At 46.3% G+C, this 22,713-nt stretch overlaps 1 protein-coding gene across 3 annotated transcripts in view; it reads right to left on the bottom strand.

Moving 5' to 3' along the window:
* The window catches only part of LOC126175147 (histone deacetylase 5), a 326,032-nt gene that overhangs the window by 204,300 nt on the left and 99,019 nt on the right, over positions 1 to 22,713 (bottom strand). For 2 of the 3 annotated variants that reach the window (XM_049921707.1, XM_049921709.1), the window contains exon 1: positions 18,033 to 18,185. The exons of the other annotated variant lie outside the window; for it this stretch is intronic. The gene's annotated coding sequence lies outside the window, so the exon portion shown is untranslated. Of the gene's footprint in view, positions 1 to 18,032; positions 18,186 to 22,713 lie in introns of those variants that run through there. 3 annotated transcript variants of the gene reach the window in all.

Genomic DNA, 22,713 nt, shown 5'->3' with positions numbered 1-22,713 from the left:
CGGGCACGCGTCCTCAGCAGCAGATCTGCGTCCTGTACACACGTGGAGACCACGCACAGTGCAACAAGTGTGCCTTCACGTCACGGAGCAGCTATGCGCGGGGCTGAGTCACGCGCCCCGGAACGAGGTCAGGCGGCGGCCGCGAGGTCCCAAATAAAAAACACCGCCCTGCCCTGCCCGCTACTCCAGCCTCACCTCACCTCACCCTCGTCCACTCCCCGGTGCAGTATACACGCTTATATCTGTAGACTCTCTGTGTTCCAACAACGTCTTGCTAAATGCACTTCTCTGAAACACTGTTCGCTCAGGAGCGAGACGTCTGCACCGAGCATGGCGCAAACTCATTCACTCTTCGTGTAGGCCTATAATTTAATAAGCTACTGTTCGTACACCGACATTGCAAAAGAGGCTTCATTTATTCGCTTATAGCAAGCTGACAACACTAAACTGTTTCAAATGAACAGCAGTGTCCACTCGACGGACAAAAAGGAATGGAGTGACGTTTGCCTTGAGAGCACATATTTCAACACCGTTCAAAAACTGCGCAATGTTCTGCACCTTTCACTTGAATACGCTTAACAGCGAAAGCAACTTGAAGGATCTAAAGCCACGAGAAAACTATCCCTATTAACGAGTGTTCAGGCTTTTGCCCCTGTTACTAACCATGTTCATGTGCGTTTTACAGCCTCCCCCTCTACCTGCCATAGAGATCGATTCAGAAATGGTTTCTACTGGTAGACAACAGCCTATATTTTTCTTTTTCTTTCCCTATTATTAATTTCCGTAAGATGTAGTTATTCCTTCTACCGTGCGCCTATTTCATTACACCGATTTATTCATTGAGGGCCGACTCGGACCTCCTGTTGTACTTGACAATGAGCTTCGCTTTCTTCTGTACTCACAATTCTTGCTGTAATGTTAATGGGTGTGAAATCTTACGGGACTTAACTGCTAACGTCATCAGTCCCTAAGTTTACACACTACTAAACCTAAATTATCCTAAGGACAAACACACACACACACACACACACACACACACACACACACAGATGCCCGAGGGAGGACTCGAACCTCCGTCGGGACAATTCCTGCTTTCTGTGGGACTGGGTTTGCTTGCGTTGCTCCTGTTAGGGGACACCGTCTTGTTTATGACTTACTAATTTCGATGATCAATCCCGTTTGTCATTATTTTCTGTGGAATAAATGTCTACAGAGTTTTCAGGTTTCATTTATAATGTTTGGCGCTCTGCTTTGGTGTAAGCAATACTTCTCTCCAGCTGTTACTGGCATTCTTGTCTGTTTTCAGAGGGACGCAAACGACGTCATGTTTACACAAATGCATCACTCGTTATAAAAAGAGCCGCCTAACTTGATACGCGCTAACGATTAGCTTGGAAGATCACGAAAGGTGTTTGTTTTTAATCGGCGCGTTGCTTTCTGCCGGAAACTAAAAAGTGCAAATCCACAAAATAGTGAAACAGCTAAATCACCCGGCGAGCACGCGACCCACAGGCCGTATTTGCCAACCACTGGTGTCCCAGAAAGTGCACGGCTAGTAACGAAACTACGTAACTAATAGCTGCGTTAGATACTTATATACACTGATCAGCGAAACAGAATGACCACCGACCGACCTGCTATCGATATACACCTGCCCAGGCAATAGCAGCGTCACCTGGCGGGGGATGACTGCTTGTCAGACACACGCACGGTGCATGCAGGATCAGGGAGCGTGCTGTCCTGCTGTAGAATGCGGAAGTCGCGCGATCCATCTGAGCTTGACCGACGGAAGATTGTGATGGCCCGGAGGCTCGGGATTAGCATTTCGGACATAGGTGTTCGAGGAGCGCTGTGGTGTCTTCCACACGTGGTGAAACCAAGGTGAAACGTAGTATTGGGCGGCCACTCCTCATTACAGATGTCGGACATTTTAGGCTGGGCCGACAAGTAAAACAGGGCAGGCGGAGAAGTGTAGCGGAACTAAAATCAGACTTAAATGCTGGACAGTGTATAAGTGTGTCTGAACAACAGTGCACCGAACACTCTAACTATGGGCCTTGGCAGCCGATGATCCGTGCAATTGTCAATGTTAACACTACGACATCGGGAACTACGACTGAAATGGGCACGCGACCATCGGCACCGGACGTTGGCGCACTGACAAGGCGTTGCAAGGTCTGATGAATCCCGATACCTTCTTCATCATGCCGGTGGAAAGGGGCGAATCTGTCGACTTCCAGGGGAACAGCTCCTTGACACCTGTACTGCTGGAGGGAGACAAGCTGGCGGCGGCTCCATTATGCTCTGCGGAACATTCACGTTGGCATCCGTACGTCGACTGGAGCTCGTGCAAGGCATAATAAGAGTCGAGGTGTGTCGTACGCTAGTTGCAGACCACGTATATCCGGTCATGACGATCATGTTTCACGGCGGCAGTGGCATTTTTCCAACCGGCTAGCAGGTAGGTGGCCGTAATGTTCTGGCTGATCATTGTATAAGTGTGTATTCACTGTTTTGTACGAGTACAGTTACCAGTCCTCACACTTTTGGATCGGTTGTCTGGTGCTTTACACTGAGCCAGCGAGCAACACTACAGGTTATGTTTCACTCCGAAAGGTGAATAGGTGTCCTCTGCTACAGTGCAGTATGCGCAAGTTATTTCATTTGACGACAAAATTCTGAAGCGGGGCTTGGGAGACAAGGGTCCTGAGGAAGCCCAGTTAGACGGAAGCACCTGACAGTGTGTCACACTTGAGCTGCGCTGGGAGTGTGTGCGCCTATGAATGGAACCGGGGGCGGAGGGCGGGGGCAGGTGAGAGCGCCGCCCCCGCTCTGCGGAATGCGCGGCTATTTTTACCGGTGATGTCTCGCGCCGCCAGGGGCCTCCTCGGGGCCGCCATGGCCGCTGCATGCAGATGGAACGCTGCAAACGACAGAATGTGGCAAGCACGCATCGTCAGTAACAGTGGCATATCCTGACAACGTTGCCGCGTTTCTAGAGTTCCAAAGAGTTTCAGATATATTTGCGCATCGATTAATAGTAAAGAAAATATGAGCACGTTGAATATCCGAAAACACGTGAGACTGGACCGAAGATTTCCCAGCAAAACAGAACACAGTATGTTGTTCCTAATGGAGAGGCGCCGCCAGATGTCTAAGTACGTCTGGTGGACTTTAAGATAGTACGACAGGGTCGCTGAGGTTCAGGATATATAAAACTGACCTGGCTAATAACATCTATAGCCGAAAAAGGTTCATCGCTCAGCAAATCCGTGTCCCAGAATGATTCGTGAAACGTATTGTGTATCTCGTATGTAACGATCAGACGCAAAAATTAGACAAAGACGTTGTCAGCAGGGTATCAATTAACCACCCATGAACGGAAAATGATACTGCCACATTACTTCCTCCTCAGCACAGCGCTCGGTGCTTACGGAGAACGGATGTAGATGCATAAAGCGCCCGAGTAAGCAGAATTTCCTTGGTGGTAGTGTTGATTTACCTTAGAGACATTCAACGATGATAAATTTGGGATGGTCGCTTAGGCTGTGTAGCCCGAATTTGCTGTTCTCTCCACAACTATTCTATGTAGACCGTGCCAGCGTACAGGCTTAGTGTGCGTAATTCGTATATTAATTTGAGAGAGGATATGTGAAGAAACCAACCTTCATGACAAACGCCATTTGGGCCATATTTAAATCGAATAAAAGACTATCGATCACAACAGCGTCGCACACACCCAACTGGCAGCGACGTGGGTACATTACCGCTGTTTGTGACGCCGAAACAGCCTGAAGCACGAGTAGCTGTTGAGTCCTCCACGTAGAGAACCCAGATAACCGCACAAGCTAAACATTCGCCAAACATTGCTGCTGCAAAAGCTCTCGCATGTCACACGAGCGTGCCAACAGCATAAAAACGGACTACCAATCACTGGAAACAATGTCGTCCTACGAGTCTATTTGTACATTCGTAAACACTGACTGTAAAACATCAGGAAACGCGTACAACTGTCTCCTGTGGAGATTCTGTGAAGGTGTGGTTTTTATATTCTTGCTTCCAATGGATCCGTTGGTTATCGATGTCTGTGAAACCATTTCAGAAAACATGTTCAATGACACTGTTACTGCAATGGGACAAGGATCTTGCCCGAACCCTCGGTCGTCGCATACACTGCCTGTTTGACCTCAATTTTTAGATCTTTCCATCCAGTCATACACTGGCCGTACCGTGTCCGCAAGGTACCGCGAACAAAGGCGACGCACGAAATAGTCCTACCCTTACCGACGAATCATTCCGGCGTTCGCCTTAATCCGCTTCGTCGACGTACGGTATTGTTATATGGGCGGACGGAGATTTGAACCATGTTTTTCCAGAACTGCGAGTCCGATGTTTTTACCACTGTGCCACCTACCTTGTGAATTGGTTTCAAGTTATTCCTCTTCTTCTTCTTCTTTTTGTACTTGGAAGGAAAGACGAAAGGAAGACAAGTTCGCATTGTGGGAGGATGGGGACGAAAAGCGTCCGAGCATTTCGCAGGGAACCATCCGGCATATGAGGAACCACGCTAACCTTAAAAGTGGATAACCTGACGGATATTTAAATCGCTGCCCTCGCGGATACGAGTCATGTGCATTAACAATAGCGCGTTGGATTTGTGTTTCCAGAATACAGGCCTTAATCCAGGGGTAGTCATCCGTTTTTACCTATCGCCCACTATTTTTATCTCTGCTAGCAGTAAAATATCCTAGCGTCCGCCAGCTCCACAGCAATGGTGAAGTAAGTTTATAAAATTTATAACACATAGTTACAAAAAGTTAAAACATAGAATAATACTTATCAAATGCTTTTATATAAAAGTTTATGAAAACCTAAAGAAAATGCCTTTAAGAATCCTACCGCCAATCGCCCACTGCGACAGCTGCAACACCCAATACTGGGCAGCTGGGACCAGTTGTCGTAAATGACAGGTGACGCACAATCGAAGCTGTGCATTATTTCCTGCCTACATTGAAGATCTTGCATTCGCTCCGAGAATTTATCTTTGGAACGACTAAGTTCAATATGCAACCTGTCTCCCAGGTTAATCGACGTTCTCGGTGAGCAGGGGGAGGGGGGGGGGCGGTAGTTCTGCCGAGGGCACCTATGCTTCTGTCCACTGTTCACTTCTGGAAGCTTTAGTCACTGTCAACAAGGAAAACCGCTAGGCTTTAAGCGAAAGGCAGAACAGTAAGGAGCTGCTATAGACACTAGTTACTCGTCCGCAGCCGGCACAGCAGGAGAGGGTGGGGGCAGGACAACGCGCGCGGCCTGCCCCAAGCCGCGCGGCGCAGAGCGTTCCCGGATGCCTGAAATAAAGACGAGCGGCCTGCGGCAGCCAGGTGGCCGAGTTTGGCACAACGCACCCCGCTCAGAATAAAGACGTGGCTGCGTGGCGGCTCCGGGGCGCTAATTAGGAACATCCTCGCCTACCGACGTCTAATCAAAAGCTCCGCGTCTTCCCCTCCGAGCTAGAAAACCACATTCGTAGGTCCTGAATTACAAGCAGACTCCAGCAAAAATTTTCGGTAATTTGTGTGTCATAGTCGCCGCTATCTACAGCATTGCTGTTCAGGCGTTCGGTATATTATTATTAATATTTAACAGCCTACCTCTTTTTCGGTTGTCCCACACATCTTGAAATTCGGCGTGCTATTTTCATTCGTCCGCGTTGCACCTGATACTTATTTGCTTCGAAACTCTTTAATCTTTAATGCTGCTGAATAGATTCCTACTTCTTTCCTCGTTTCTGATACAGCCGTTTCTGAAGCAGACCTTCGCTTCAGCAGGTAGCGTAGCGACTTTCTGTTTCTATTACCAGTTTAAAATTACGTTGGTTGGCTGATTTGGAGGAGGGTACCAAACAGCGGGGACAGCGGTCCCGGCGGTTAGGGAAGGATAGTGAAGGAAGTCGCCCGTGTCCTTTCATAGGAATGATCCCGGCATGTGCCTGAAGTGATTTACGGAAATCACAGAAAACATAAATCAGTACGGCTGACGCGTGTTTGAACCGTCGTCCTCCCGAAGGTGAGTCCAGTGTGTATAACCACTGCGTCGCCTCGCTCGGTTAAAATTACGTAAGGCTACCATGTGTGCTTAGAGGGGATTAGAAATGTTCGACGTAACCGAGTATTTCATCATCTTGCGATAACAGAACTTCACTTTGTCGACACTTCTAGTTCTGTGGTACAAACTGTTTACAATGTTTTTCCTTCCACTTCAACATAAGTTCTTCTTCGAGACACGACTTGGTGAGAGTTACTATTCTATTTGCCAAATGGTTTAGTTAATATTACAGTCGATACCTCTCATAATGACACTAGTGCTTTCTGCATGCAAATCATTTGTTGGATACTAGATTTCGGTACGCATCCTGACGTCCACTGCAGATAGAATGAAGCTACTTGTGGCACTTGGCAAGTTAATGCCCGATTAGTGTTGCAAGACAGTTTTAGCAGCTATTTATTCACCGTGTGTACTATTCTAAACTAGCTCTATTTACGCTGTTCAAGTTTTTCCTAGCACTCGCACTACGTACGTCAACATAAGACCTAAAGCTACCACAATATAGCATCGTGTGAGTTCCGATGAGAATACAGATATTTTCGACCTTGGCCTCAAAACGTGAAAAAAATTAGGCCGATTAGAAATCAAACTTGCAATGAAGCAGATCGGCATGTCACCTCTTCAGAAAGTTCTGGAAGTAAAGAATTATACCTCAAACTAGACTGTTGCAAGAGGTTTCACATTTTAATAAAACTGGCGATATTTTGAGAACTTTTTGTCTGGCCGCCGCAACGCTCGTCTGACGTGACGGAAGATAAACGTCGCACACTTCCCCCTACCACCGAGTGCAGCCCTCAGTATCGCAGATTATGGACTCGGGCTTCCGCATAGGCCAGTACGGCTTCCTGTCTAACCTGAATACTCGGCACAGCCAATCAAACGCTGTCAGAAGCATGACGGAAGCCTCGGATGTAATGACATACTTACCAGTGTGGACGAAGAAAAGTGGTTCGATGTTCAGAAGTTTAGGTCTAAAAGCAGCAATTACCTGATATTTATCGCTTAGTTTTCAATTTGAGAACCAGAAATACGTACAATTTCCACTAAGGGGGCAACTGTTGACTATCCATCACCAGCTCATCACACGCACACTCTTATCTTCAATTTATTAAGTTCTATCTCTCCAAAGCTAACCTTGCAGACGACCATTGACAACGACGACACAGTCAGAAAGAGTGTGCGAACAGCCTGAAAAGAATGACAGCAGCATTTCTCAACGCCAGATATCTTGTCTTTCGCACGCTACGCAGCAGCTTTCATTGGTTTATTTTTAGATCAAAATCTCAGTCGCACGCCCGATAACAAAGCTGCCCTTGAGGCGTCCTTTCGAACCGTGAGAACGTCGAATTCACTCTTCCAGCCGTGTGTATGATGTAGTCAGCAGGGCTACCACATTACCTTTTTTGGTTCTGATTTGAAGGAAACGCATACCTCACTTCGACACACGGGATTACAGGAGCCTCCTTCTTAACTTCGGCATTCCATTCGTTGTCAATACGTATCTGAATAATTCTTCGCTAAATAATTTCCATTTATTGTAAGGACTGTACCTGCTGCTATGATATGACAACTATAATTCTTGCGTAACTGTTTTATTGAGGAGTGACAAATATTTAACACACTCCTTTCCTCATCAACATGCAAAAATTACTTTTTGTGTTAATACACACGACATGAAACGTAAAAGATGCAATTTTCTGGTTTTAAGAACATACGCTGCGAAGAATGAAACAGGCTGCCGATAGTCCTCTCCGTCGTATTTCGTTGCAGGTTATCATCGACGAATCAAATAAATCATCTACCACAGTTTCAGTGGGCATTAGGCTGGAGAAGGATGCTCGCGAGAAGCTGTTAAATTGATGCTTTGGAATAACTCCCCACAACGCAGCTGTCTCACAAACGAGGATACAGCGTGACAACGATCTGTACGGAGCAATAGATAAACAGATCTGTCACGATACGAATTTTTAGTAGAGCAAGGATGAGGGAAAAGTATGGGGTAAGTGATGTGTTTCTTGAAATGGCTTTCTCCTCCGTGGTAATGTTTTTATTTGAAATAAACACTTTATTTCATTGGCGATTAAGCTTATTTCGCTCCCTTGGGCATTACAAAACCATATCGTACGAAAATTACGTTGTATGTTTTCATTAAAACGTCGGCACGTTACGATCCAAGCAGCAATGTGGAAAGATTTAAAATGTAGTGTCAAAGATGTGAAGTTGCAGACGCTCCTCGGGAAACGCATTACTTTCTCCATCTCGCGAATTGACCACGACGGAAACGAAGAAATTGCGAGGCACTTCTCGCCATCCGCCACAAGGTGTAAATTTAGGTCCAGAGCCAAGAGATCCGTCAGCACGGCCGGCGTACTTGCCGCTGAGTAAGCGTCCGCATATACCGCGGCCGCCTGTCGCAACAGCCCATAATCTCGGTGAGCGGCGCGGCGTTTATCTCGCTCCTGCGGCCTGCGCTAAAAATAGCGTCCGCCCGCCGCCTCACCTGGCCGCGGCTCCAGGAGGCCGCAAACGCAGTGTCACCAGACCCGTCGCGAGGACAGGAGTTCGACAATTTTTATGACCTAAGGAGGTTCCTGACCTCTGTGTAAGTAACGGTTCTTTGATTCAGCTGCCCGGGATCGCCAAGCTTTTTCAAAGATGAATCGGGTAAAATAAAAATAACTGGCGATAACAATCTGCGGTGTCTGACAGCACACGGGCTCTGCATACTTTGAAATTACTATTACGTAGTTTAATCATAAAAAGAATATTCGGATTTAACGTCCCGTCGTAAATTAGTTCTCATCGATAGAACACAAGTTCGACAAGAATAGGAAGTGAAATCGAGCATACATGTTTCAAATTAACCGTTCCAGCATTTCAATATGATGAAAATAATAAAAATTTGTGTCAGAATAGGATCGAACCTGGGTCTCTTGCTTGTAGCGAGCTGATTTGATCACCTCTCCATCAATTCATTTCTTTCATTTCAGTGAATCTAATAAAGTTGATAAACTTTAAATAAGCTAACGTGCCGCCTAATTAAATTTCTCGCATATTTATTGCAAAACGATTTAGAAAAGATATGTGTACGGTGCACAAATTGGCAACTGACCCTAAATAAAGTGTCAAGTCATCCACATGAGTGCTAAAACGAATCCGTTAATCTAAAGGCCGTTAATTCAACTAAATACCTAGCAATTACAATCAAGAACAATTTAAATTGGATTTAACACACAGAAAATGTTGTGGAGAAGGCAAACCAAAGACTGCGTGTTATTGGCAGGACACTTATGAAATGTAACAGATCTACTAAGGTGTGTACAATACGACTGTCCGTCCTCTTTTAGAATACTGCTGCGCGGTGTGGGATCTTTACCGGATACGATGACACAGATACATCGAAAAAGTTCAAAGAAGAACAGCACTTTTTGTATTATCGCGAAATAAGGGAGAGAGTGTCACTGAAATAATACAGGATTTGGGGTTGACATCATTAAAACAAAGGATTTTTTCGTTGCGACGGAATCTTCTCAGGAAATTTCAATCACCAACTTTTTCCTCAGAGACTGAAAATATTTTGTTGGCGGGAGACAGGATCTTCATGATAAAATAAGGGAAATTAGAGCTCGCACAGAAACATATATGTGTTCGTTTCTTCCACAAGCTGTACGAAATTGGAAAAATAGAGAATTATTGTGAAGCTGGTTCGATGAACTCACTGTCGGGCACTTAAATGTGATTTGCAGAGTATCCGTGTAAATGAAGATGAAGCGCGCAAGACAATAAAAACGTTGTACTATTACCCCGCAAACTATCTCCGTGCTATGAAGGGAGCCGAATATTCAAAATTACTTCTGTTCCCACCAACAATTATGCTGCTGCTCAAATCCGGAGTAGTTTAAACATCTTCCTCCCATGAAAAGCACGACTTGGGCGGAAAAACGCGCCAAAGTGTGTATATTATGCGTGTTTTTCGCGCAGCGGGAAATGCTTCCTAGTACGAACGCTATTATTTGCCAGCAGAGGCGGCAGCGAGTCGCTGGTCGAAGCTAATTGTAAGCTCTAAATCTGTCGCACTATAAGCGCAGCCCTATTACGTAAGTTATCGGTTACCTAACATTGCCAAGCCCAAGGTTCCCTTTTGTGCGCGCGCGTTAGTGTGTGTGTGTGTGTGTGTGTGTGTGGGCCTGTGTGTGTGCGCGCACGCGCGTGTGTACGCGTACATCCTACCGTCGGTGCGCTTTCAAGCCAAGCAGCGAAAGTGCCACGCGTTAGTCATCCAATTACTTCACAATTAACTTCACATCAGAAAAAAACAGTACAGAGGAAAAGTTGAGGGCACCGAGTATCTTAAATATATTCTTGAAGAGGTAGTCTGTCGTAGTCTACAGTACTGTTTGCGAGATCGCGAATTTCGTTAAAATGCAAATAGTTCTCCGTTCTTGATTATCTAGGCCCATACGTTCTGCGTACCGTATTGACCGCACTTCCAAATACTAATTACAGCCAATACATATTACCTAAGAAAATCAATTCGCGGACTTAGAGAACATAGTCTGGATTTATTAATTCTTTTATTACGTTATTTCACAAGTTCCATCTACTTTCATCACCAGAGTCTGTAATTAAGAACTAACTTTAATGTCAAAGGCACAGTTTGTATGTCAGTAGCAAGTGTGTGCCAGCACTGAAGACTATGTTCGTGACCTCCTGGACCGAACACTTGCACAGTGATGCGCCAACCACGTGGCCAACTCGCTCTCCGCACGTAACCCCTCAGGATTTCTTCCTACGGGTTTATGTGAAAGACCATGTGTGTACGTGAGCTTAGAGATATCCGCGGAAGAATTGCGGATGCAACAGCCTCCATTATACCAGACATGCTTACGCGCACATGGGTTGGGACAGAGTACGGTCTAGGCATTTCACAGGTTACAAAAGAAGCCCATTTGACAGTGCACGAATTTTTGGTACAAAACATTTTTAACTACTTTACACGATGTCGCAAACAGCAAGTCCCAATGTGTCTCAGTATTTTGTTTGTCATATTTGGAAATCAGAGAAGTTTCATGTGGACACACTGTGCTCTCTTTTTGTAGCTCTTGACATGGTATAAAAGAACGCTTTATTAAAATGTAATTATTGGTAAACGACGGCAACTGCGCATACCTCAATTCTTGGTTTCAGTGGAATGATGAGGTGGACTTTTACCAGTAATATGCCGTCTCGAATCACATCACTTTATTTTCCTCTACAAATCCAATAAGTTTCGGAGCTACAACTCCATTTTCAAGAACTTCGCCACATCGGCTTCTGATTATTAACTGGCAGCAAATAAACAACACAGTTTTTAGTTTTAAGAGAAAAGTTTCTCAGCCAAGATTTGCGAAAAAACTTATTGGTGGTTGCCCTCAATTGGCCACAAACTGTTTTGCCGTCTGAAAAAAAAAAAAGAAAGAAAGGAAAAACTTCCATACACATTTGGAATGATTTCACATGTGTGTGACTATTTACATGACACAAATGACATAATTCTATGCGCGACTAAGGAAGTCAAGCTTGTGTAAACAGAGTAATTTTTTTTTACATTGTTGCTTACACTGCATAATGGGCGACTCAAATTATTCGTCAAAACTTGCTATCTGCATTGATAATTGTTAGGTGTTATTCTGATGTAAATATCCCACGCAAAAATGTTAATGCAGTCCCTGAAAATGCACTCGTAGCTCCGAACGCGTGGGACTCTTAATACAAAAAGGAAGTATTGCGACTGAAGGCGACGTGTCACTAGCGAAAACACCCCAAACCTAGAAGCTGCAGCAACTGAAACCGCGCTGGCCGGTCCATTCTAGCGGCGTTCATTGACGGTCCGGCCCATTGTGGAGGGCGGCGACAAAGGCGGCGCTGTGCGTCGCTTGGCCGCCGGCGCCACTCACGCTGACGTCGGCGCCGTTCGCAGAAGGGCCTTGGCACGCGCAGCGGCGCAGGTGCCGACGCCGCGTGACGCAGGCGCGTGTTTACCAGCACGCGTGACGCACGCGGGACCGCACGTGGAAACTGCACCAGGGGAGCCCACACTCGCTGATCGTTGTCTACTGCCCAATTCTGCGGGATACTTCTCCGCTGCACACGAGTGTCTCATTTTAGAATTTGCCTACGAAAAATGAACTGCAGCTACCCCACAGCTCTACCACTCTACAAAACTTAATACTCGAATGATTAATAAAATTACCCGACTATGAGACAAACGGCCAATGCCTTTATGGAAACAAACGAGTATTTGCGGCTGCCTGCGGAACCGTAATTGTACCCAGGCGTGCACCTCTTCTTTGGAAGCAAACTGACGACCACGAATGTCTTCTTTCTTAACGGCTCCGAAAATATGGAAATCGCACGAGCAGATATCCGGACTCTACGGAGGACGTTACCGAATTTCCAGCGAAATTTCTGCAGCGTATTCAAAACCTAGTTATCACGTGGGCGAACGTTATCCTGTAACGGAACGATACCGTCCGTCAACGTTCCTGAGTGTGTGGACTTGATGGTGCGCTTTAATGTTTGCAGAGTGTCCACGTACCGCTGTACGTTAACTGAGGCGCCGCGTTCCAGAAAGTCAACGCAGAGCGGGCTCTTGCAGTCGAAGAGAAATGTCATCACGATTTTCCCAAGCTGGCGTACACAGCTTTCGATTTTTTCTGTGGGAGCGAAACCACGTGTTGCCACCCGCGAGAACACGGGACAGGAAACGATATTATCCACAGTTGTACAATTCTTTCTGTTCTACTTCTGCTCCTCCATCAGGCTGTGGGGAACCCATTGTCCACAGGGTATCCGGAACTTCAGATGCTCTGTCACGATGGCGTGAGTGGTACTGTGACGGATGCCTAACATAAGCTGAAAATGTCTTCCATCGGGTACCTCAGCAGTGACAGAAGGGTGATGCCGCGACGAGCCTGTCCTGACCGACTGGTGTTTTCAACGATACCTCACATTCTCTAAACCGTTTATTCTTCGCTGACAAAGGCACACGTGAAATAAGCCTACTGCGTACACTATACACAGCAGACATTGACAAAGCTTTCGCAGCCAAAAACCACAGTACACTTCGCTGTTCCCCTTTCCCGGCCTCAATAGTGAAGTCGGAAGCACATACCTGTACGACTCGCTGACGTCACGTAGAGCACGCCTGTCAGACACGTGGTTACGGCCATGAACGTTCGCACTGTTCCTTCCCGATTCCAAATAAAGTGCACCTCTACACAACACACACACACACACACACCTGCGTTGCCAAAGTCCGCGCCATGCTCTTTACACGGTCTGTCTCGTTTTCATTTGACTGCTCCTTATACATTTAAGATAGTGTGCTACTTACTGACCTGTAAACGGTGAGAACTTTGTCATAAAGAAATAAATACACTCTTTCCACAGCACTTACGCAACAGAACATGTAACTAACTCGCTGCCAGTACTAAGAATAGCAACTGACTTGAAAACGAAACCCATTATTAACTTTTTCTTCTGCGACGTTAATACGTCTTCCTTTCGTGGTGCCATTTCTGATTTAACGTAGCCGCGGACTCTGCTGTGGGCACTGAATATCACATCACCACGCCCCCTCAACCTACAAGCAGATTATTAACCCTCGACTTACCCAACCAGTTATAGGGTGGACGACAGTGTAGCTTGTCATTTTACATGCTAACAAATCAGTACCGGAAGTGAAAGAATCGACAGTGCTGTAGGGCAGATTCGACAGGCTAGTCTGGCACTTACCCCGCATGAAACTAATCGGCATTCGTGAGCTCATCACGAACCTAAGCAGTAATCGCAATACGGGAGAGAATCGCACGCGGCTGTTGACGCACATAAAGGAAAGCAGGTCAGCCCTTTCACGATCTCCTTAAAGACAGTTTGCTGATGCACGGAAATACACTAAAGAGCAACGGGAACCAGATACGCTCCGTGACTACGGCTATACGTACTTCAGCAAGAAACTGGCAATAGTTCTGTAGATTTCCTCAATATATACAGGACTACCATCACAGTGACTTTTCTACTGATAACATGCTTCTGTAAACTTCAGCAATATCTACATAAATGTTCTAGAGGCCAATTTACAGTGGATGGCGGAGGGTATTTAGCACCCATCCAGTCCCTACCTTTTCTGACCCCCTAGTAAATGGAACTACGGGAAATTGCTAATACAAGCGTCTCGTACGCAAAGTGTTTCGTAATGGGGCTCCACTTTCTCAGAATCCTCCCTGTGGTCTACTGAGATACCGCACATGAAGATTTTGCGAGAGTTGGTACCAGAACGTCTGTCCGCAGCAGGAACATCGCTGCCCGCGAGAATGACGCCCTCTGGTGGGAAAACAGACAGCGTGCACGGGCACAAGTTGTCAGTCAGTCCGAGTCTCGCTAGGGAGTATCTGTAGAACGTTGGTCGTGTCTTCGACTCTTCAGGTCGTCCAATGAGACAGTGGCCGATAAATAGACAGTGGTTAGTCTTCAGTAGAAGTGCAGCAGTGAACAGAATTATCATTTATGGGGACTGACCGCCTGCCAGAGATTTCACTGAGAACTGTTCGTTTGAAACTGTTCTTTGAATAATACACCAAGAAAGAAGTTTAGTTTACTTCCTTCAGTCCAGAGAATATTATTTACTCCGAGTTCATTGAACTGGAGTTGACGCAGGACTGACAGGCTACATTTCCATTCTACAACTGCCATAACCAGTGTTACCAAAGTTGAGTAACATTCACTGTTCTATGTTACTTTCATTGTGTGTGTGCTGCCACAGAATCCACGCATTCGTCCCACCAGGAAGGACACAATTATTAGTCTTTTTCAGCGGCAGGGAGATTTTCATCGAAGTGGGCGCTCTCAGTCCACGACACTCGCAAAACACGACAGGCGTGCACTCGACACCCCTACAATTGATCCTATGCGCTAGTTATATTTCGTGCCGTTTCGCAGCGTTATATTCTGTTATTTAATAGACGTGATTAAGTCACATTTGTCGCTGGATAACGGAATAAATGAAGAGGAACACAACAAAAACTGGCATTCGATTAGATCTAATACCGGATGGTAGCGTTAGAGAGTGATGAATGCAAATCATGGCACAAAACTGCAGTCTCGGCAAGGGAAAACTGGGACGTGGTGAAGCGTAATGGCACATGAAACAGCTCGCTGTTCGAGTGTTAGGGAACCGAAGCGCTCAGACCCGAGGGAAGCTATGTCCTGGAGAACCGGGCCGGGTGGCTAAGACGATGGTCACATGTTGGAGGGCGGTGGTTCAAATCGCCACTCGACCATCCAAATTTATGAATTCCATTGTCTCCCTAAATCCCGTGCAGCAAATGCCGGAATGGCTCCTTTCAAAACGATAAGGCCAATTTCTTTTCACAATCCAGGCTTGTGCTGCGACTCTAATAACACCATCATCGATATGACGTCAAAAGCTCTTTTCCTCCTCGAAAAATCGTGTGTGAATACGGAAAACAAGTGGTCAGAGAGACTATCAGCTGAAAAGTAACACCTCCGAATTTTGTGTGTAAAATGTCTTAAAGATTTTTCAATAAACAAACGTTATTAACATTCTACCTTTTCATTCATCATGCCTACATATTTGCAGTCCTCTGCCGCTACAGGGCTCCGAATTGTAGCGTGTAACAAGGCGGTATATAACGTGACTAAGTTCGTACATGAGAAACAGCGTGCTTAATCGAGTTTCGAAGTCAAAGAGTTCGTTCACACATGGGGCCCTGCAATGGCAGGGGCTTTATTGTGAATAGCAGAGTAATCACGTAGATATAGATGTAGGGAGCACCCTCTCCCTCAGCATGTCAATGCCACACGACACACGAGCGCTGCGCCATCTGTAACAATCCGACGCCTTGGGCTCACTGTCATCAGTCATCCTCCATACAATCCAGACTTGGCTCCATCCGATTTCCATCTGTTCGCAAAAGTAAAAGAACACCGTAGAGGCCTTCACTTTGATACGAAGCAGTGCATATATAGGTGTCCGTCAACAAGGTCAGTAAATCGACAGTGGGGAGAAAAGGGGGGGGGGGGGGGAGACCCGCGTTTAGTGACGTGCTCAGCTGGGAAACACAACAGCGTTACGGAGATGCTCGACGCACGCTACAAGAGAAACGCGCTGCTGTGCGATGAGGTTTACTGTTAATATTCTGATAGCGCCCGTTGCAGGCAGTAACTACGTTCTCCCGCATACATCTTTCTAAACGACCGAGATGGGGAAAAAATCAGATAAGTTACAGCCCATATGAAAGACCGACAGTTACGTGCCATTCGCGATAGGAAGAGGTGAGGGAAAATTATAGGTAAGGTGGAAGCAGGCAAAGTAATTAAGACTTATATAAGTTCTAGGGGACTGATGACCTGAGAAGTTAAGTCCCACAGTGCTCAGAGCCATTCGAACCCAGTAAGACTTACGTGCATCACTTGAATTTACTCTAGGAAACCACGTACGTATTGCCAGTAAGATACTGTGATAAAACAAAATGACGTGAGTCAGTTCGTGATACATGAGAGGGCAGCAGGCGCCTGGCCACATACCACGTTAGATTCCCTGGGCGGACGTTGCACCTTTAACAAGGGCGCCGGTTCACTACTCCGGCCTGGTCAAACACAAGCCGAGGTCAGCCTATAGTGGCTCCGCCGTGGACTCAAAGCCAAATACGAAATGAACAAGCTAAGGAAAGAAGAGAAGGCAACTGGAAAGCGCTCATACTTTACTCTTTAACTCGCTGTTTACATGTACCCGCCGACATCAAAGGCCACAGAGCGCCTCCCCGTTTGTAAACAAGGCAAAGCGAGCCGCGCACCCGTGGAATTTCCTATCTCTCGCGGTGGCCTTATCGACCCGGAGACCGACGCGACCCATTCGTTTTCTTCGTCCTACAGAAATTCTACGAAGATCTCCCCGTTGGGCTTGTTTTTGCAAGTTTCAAAAAAGAAACGCGAGACTTTTTGCGTCTGCTGTTAAAGCTAGGGAAATTTAGCTACGTAATCCTCGTCCACTGTAATAAACGCAACCAATGGTGCTTCGTAAATATACAACACTGACGACCCAGCTGAATCTTCGTATTTGCATGTGATTTTTCTGCAGTCTACTCAGAACTTCATAAAAGGTTTTACATAATACGAAACGCCACAATTCTTTAATGCCGTGATTAAATTATTGCATATGCGTGAAACATGTTTCGAGGTCCGATCTCATCTTCAGACAAATATGCCAATACAAAAATGTTAAACTTATATATATGTAGCATGGTGTATATTTAAGATAATTGTTTTTATACAGCAAATTTGCCTGGAAACGTGGTCATAATTATAAGTCACGATAACAGTCAACACCGCTGTACGAAAGTGCTTACTGTAAATACGTTTCTAGCAAAAACTTTCCCCAACACTTCCGCTCATTCGAATAATAAATTATCACGGTTTGCGTCACACAGAAAACATTACCCCGTTAACTGTGTGACACTCGCTTCCGTAGACAGTTATCGTCTTTAGTTTTCGACGTACTACACGGGTGCACCTTCTACAACGCTCTATACCATTATTCAGTGCCTCCAATATCGTTTATTTGATCGATACGCCACCAAAGGCCACAAATCTACTTTTTGAAGAGTTGTGGAAGCAGTCCCGTTTCTCATCTTCTAGAACAGCCACATTTCGTATCCAGCGGTCGCGCAAATCTTCTTCCGGATATTTCTCAGCGTACTAAAGCGCCGATCCCGTACACGGATAAAGACTACCCTTTACTGTCCGCAAGACAGTTGACGACAGATGGCCATTACAGGTGAGTGTCTGGAGCGAGCACACTGAATGCCCGAGCGAATCGACCGTTCGGTGATCTGAGACGGCACTGGAGAATGTTTTGCTGTACCCACCTAGGCGAAGATCGAAGACGGTGGCTGCCAATCTGGCGGCGACACGGCTACGGGGGCGGCGGTCGCTTGCTGCTCCTCAGCCAGGTCTCCACGCCACGAGACGCACTCACAATTCCGTTCGGCGTCGACCAGACTCGACGCTCTTGCGGCGGCGCCTCGCTTCCTACTGGCGGCCGGCAGCCAGGCAGGCAGCCGCGAGCGCCGCCGCGTACCCACCCAGCGCCCCTCGCGCGCCAATGCTGCCAACCTCGCGACGCTCCTCAGCAAAAATAAAAAAAATAGGAAGTTATGCGGTCGAGGCGCTGCCACAGCGAGTACACACATCCGCGCCTCACTGTGGGTGACGCTCCGCTCGCGATTGGGTTTTCTTCGCACTCCGAGCTTCCGCGACCATAATGCGTCTTATAATGTTTAAAACAGATATTTGGAATGTAATTGTGTTACAGCCTAGTGACCGACATCTGAGCAGAACGGCGACCACGAATTTTCTCTAGGCAAATACGTGCTATACAAAATGCCGTTCGCGCCACAGGTAAATGATCTTCGTCGTAATGTAACAAGAATCTACTTCACAATTCGTGTTCGTAGACTGAATCGGGGACACACGTTCCGACTTACCTGTTAGGTTTACCTACACGGAAGTGGTCCGCACTCATGCTACAGTAATCGTGACACGCCTTCGACTTTCGATAAAAATATAAAACTCGCAAGAAATGGTACGAGGACTGGCTTCTGAAAAAGCAAGCAGTACAGCTACATCAACCAGTTAAAAGAGCACACCGCTGAGACAAAGGATTATAATAATTTCCTACCTATGGATAGAGACTTCGTAACTGAAGCTATTTTCACTTGTGAAAGCCGATCAAAAACAGAAAACTGTTAAAATCGTTATCTACTCATAAGAAATTGTCAACAACACTCACATCTGAATCTTCTTGACAGTTTAAAACTGCGTGGCGGATCGGGACTCGAACCCGGAATCTTCGCTTTCCGCAGGCAAGTGCTCTACCGACTGATCTATCCAGCCAAGCATCAGTCGGATGACTATTTGCCTGCGAAAGGCAAAGATTCCGGTTCGACGAGCAGTTTTAATCTGCCAGAATGTGTCAAATCAACACACATTTCACTTCACAGTGGAGTGAAACTTCATTCTGAGGACACTCAAATCTCCGGAATTGGATCTTCAAACGTGAGTCCATTACTCTCGGTAACATCTTTACTCTCAAAAAAATCAAACAGATAACATTACCACAACGGCTCCAGAACGTCGTCTGGAGATGTGATTTCACTGCAGGTTAGTATGTGATGACTGCCTTCCTTTCCTAACGACGTGGTCCTTGTCAGAGTCACTCTAACTCGAGTAGTTTCCTCCGCTTATTTCGTGCAAGCAACTTCTCGCGCTCCGCGACTGTCTTGTGCCTCGGTTTTTTAGTTCCACGAACAACTTCCCGCTTCATGAAATTCAATGACTCATTAATTAGTGGTGTTCTTGTAACGATTTTCTATGTTGACAAACTAACACAATCTCTAAGACAAATGACACTACAAATTAGCACAACACTAACAGAGCTCACTTAGCACATGTGACGCGCTGACACGAAGACGAATCGCAAACACCAGAAGTGGACCAGTAAGCGAGTCGGGCACACGCTTTCGTGTGGAATCTGCACATGCGCTCAGAAGAGGAGAGTTTCTGTTCTGCTCCAGTCGACTGTACAATCTTGTTTAGCTGCACAGCTTCCTACGCACGCACACTCCGGTTCACCTGACCAGGTTTACCTGACATCTATACCGGAACGAGAACGCGCGCGCGCACACCTCTGTATAACAACAGCACCGTTTGTCGTGGCCTCGGGCACATTCGGCCTGGAATCTCGTTGACTGGAGCAGAATTGTCTTCTTTGATGAGTCCTGATAACCAACAAAGACGTGTTTGGAGACGCCCCGGACAGCGGTGGAATACCAGCCTGACTGTTGCTCGGCATATGGCACCACAACCGGGAGTGATAATCTGGGGTGCTACTTCTTTTTACATCAGGACCCGTGTGGTGGTCATCCGCGCGACCCATCCAGCGTAGCGTTACATCGACGATATTCTACGCCGTTTTGTGGCCCTTCATGGCAAGCCATCGTGGGCTTACATTCAGCAAGACAATGCACGTCTGCACACGTCCAGAGTTTCTACTGTTTGTCTTCGTGCTTGCCAAACCCTACCTTTGCCAGCAATGTCGCCGGATCTCTCCCCAACTGAGAACGTGTGGATCATTAAGGGCAGGGACCTCCAACCACCTCGGTATTTTGACGATCCATCGCGTCTCCTGAGGGATATCGTGCCAAATTCTGCCCAACAACTCTGTCGATCAATTCCAAGCAGAATAACAGCTCGCATAAGGCGCACCAACACGTTACTGCCTTGCTTAATTTCTTAAGCTCTCTTTCTTAAACGGATCATCTCTTTTTCTGGAATTGTAATAACTCGTTTGTCTATAGATATACGTCACATCTATCTATTTCCGTCCCATTCAGATAATCTCTCTCTTCGTGGTGTGTCTTTTTTCTGTCCTAGGCTGTATTTAAGGATCCATTTTTAAAAATTCCAGTTCGCAGTTTCTTTCAGCATCGTCTCCTGCTGTTAGGCGCTCTATCCTACACCACTCCTTACAACTGCAATAATCGCTTAAAGGAAGAAAAGAGGGGGTCATCAGTGTATTCGCGATGAACTACTTCACTCATTTTAGTGCTAACTACTCTGAGGCAAACCTATTCTGTCTTTTCCTAAACAGTTAGAGTCCTGTGGCGCTGTTCAGATGGCTTAGGTAGAGGAAATCTGCCGTCAAAGCTCATATGGCTTAGCTATAAAATATCTGCCGTTACGTTTTTACTGCTCAAAAAGATCAATGAAATGCTTTATGGCATCAATGCGTTCCACTGAGATACTTCATATGGCGAAGGCAAAGCGTATGGGGCAACAAATATTTTCAGTTTACGTTCTCAACTATCCTGTTCCATTAGAGAGTAGGCAAAGGGTTTTGAGTTCACTGTAGGGTTTCCATGTGTTTATATACGACCTTTCATAATGAAGAGGACACGTCTCAGGGTAGTTTTATCTCTCGAAAATGTTAATTTATCACTAAACCGAGCACAATAAGATAAATCTGAAATGTTAAACTCGATACCTTACACCGTTACAAAATCTCTGTCACATAACAAGATTTTAGTAGTTCCTATACTGAACGCGGACCGAACATTTCTGATAAACGTTTCAAAAGTATGCAACCACAGCCCACTCTTTCACCATTTTACCATACCAGTGTTCTTTTACTGATAACACATGTGTCGAACTGGAGATGAAAATTTGTAGGTTTCGTCTGAAAAAATATCAGGCGCAGAAGTATAAATGATTTGTCGATCTTGCAGCAAAAGAGGAAGAAATGACACCAGTCACCGACCAGGTTACGACAACGTACGTGTGCTGAACTATTATGGTAGGTTCAGCAGCTGCCAACTCCACAAAAACTCGAGACTTCGACAAAGGCTGCTGGTATCAGATGTCTACACACATCGCAAAATGAAATCTCAGGGTCGATGGCGTTCAGGTGCACGGTACTTATCGACAGGACATCTGTTTCAAACTCCTCGAAGCTCTTGACACGATGCTAAAGCTGCTGTTGTCCGTTGGCATATTCTACGATGGTCGGGGTGTGATAGAGGTCAGCAATAATAGTGGGGCAGTCCGCAAGCTTTCACACTGTGTTTTGCAGCGATCACAGTTCCGACGCAGACGCCGATGGAGATTTTCGCAGCAATATTCTCTCTCCACCAGCTCCCGCGATACATACGTGGAGCAGGTGTTCTCGCGAACACGAAGCATCCCGGAACACGCCAATTGATAAGATGTAAGGGAGGCGCAATTGATAAAGCAGGAATTGCTTTGCGTTGTTCCGAGGCCCGATTACGACGGCCCCATAAAGGCGTAAACAGTGCGGTCCTGGCAGACGGTGTCGTCGAACGCGAGCTGGTAGTCCGTTGCCGCGGACGACAGAATACACGGCGCGTCGCACTGCTGCCGCTTGCCCTGCACGGATTTTCTTGAGGCGCGGTCGTCAACCGTTTCATACACTACCATTCCTTTACCATTCGTCAACTTTCGATAGGTTCTAATAACGCTAACTGGTGAGCGTGAAAGGTCCAAGTGACATGTACGTGAATTTACAAAGTACAGGAGTTATAACTCGCGCCAAATTTTCTCAGTCTTCCAATGGGAACTTCGACTAGAAAAGTCCCATTTTGTAAAAAAAATTTCAGACTCCTTCCAGTCCACAACTAGGATTTACGCTCTGACTGAACAGCTTCGTCCTAGTAATCCAGTGTAAATTCAACTGTCCCTTATGCCTTCAAACAATGCTTATACAACCGCCGCCAATCACTGGACGTAATTTACTTGTACAGCGAAAGAAACGTTTTTAAGGGCAACGGTGGTCAGACACGTATTATACTGTCGGTGCGACCACTCTACCGAGGTCTGTTCGGTCGACATTAATCGTGCGGGAACCTATAACCCCGCAGGCTCCAACCGCCGCACCACAGTCCGGCCCGTTGCTCTGAATGTTGCGGGTGACGTATAGGCTTCAGCCGAGAATAAATAAGCTGGACGAGTTAGAAATAAGCCTGAGGAAATGAA

The sequence above is a fragment of the Schistocerca cancellata genome, chromosome 3 (genome assembly GCF_023864275.1).
Source record: "Schistocerca cancellata isolate TAMUIC-IGC-003103 chromosome 3, iqSchCanc2.1, whole genome shotgun sequence".
Classification (NCBI taxonomy): domain Eukaryota; kingdom Metazoa; phylum Arthropoda; class Insecta; order Orthoptera; family Acrididae; genus Schistocerca; species Schistocerca cancellata.
This window is presented reverse-complemented; position numbering and strand designations above follow the sequence as displayed.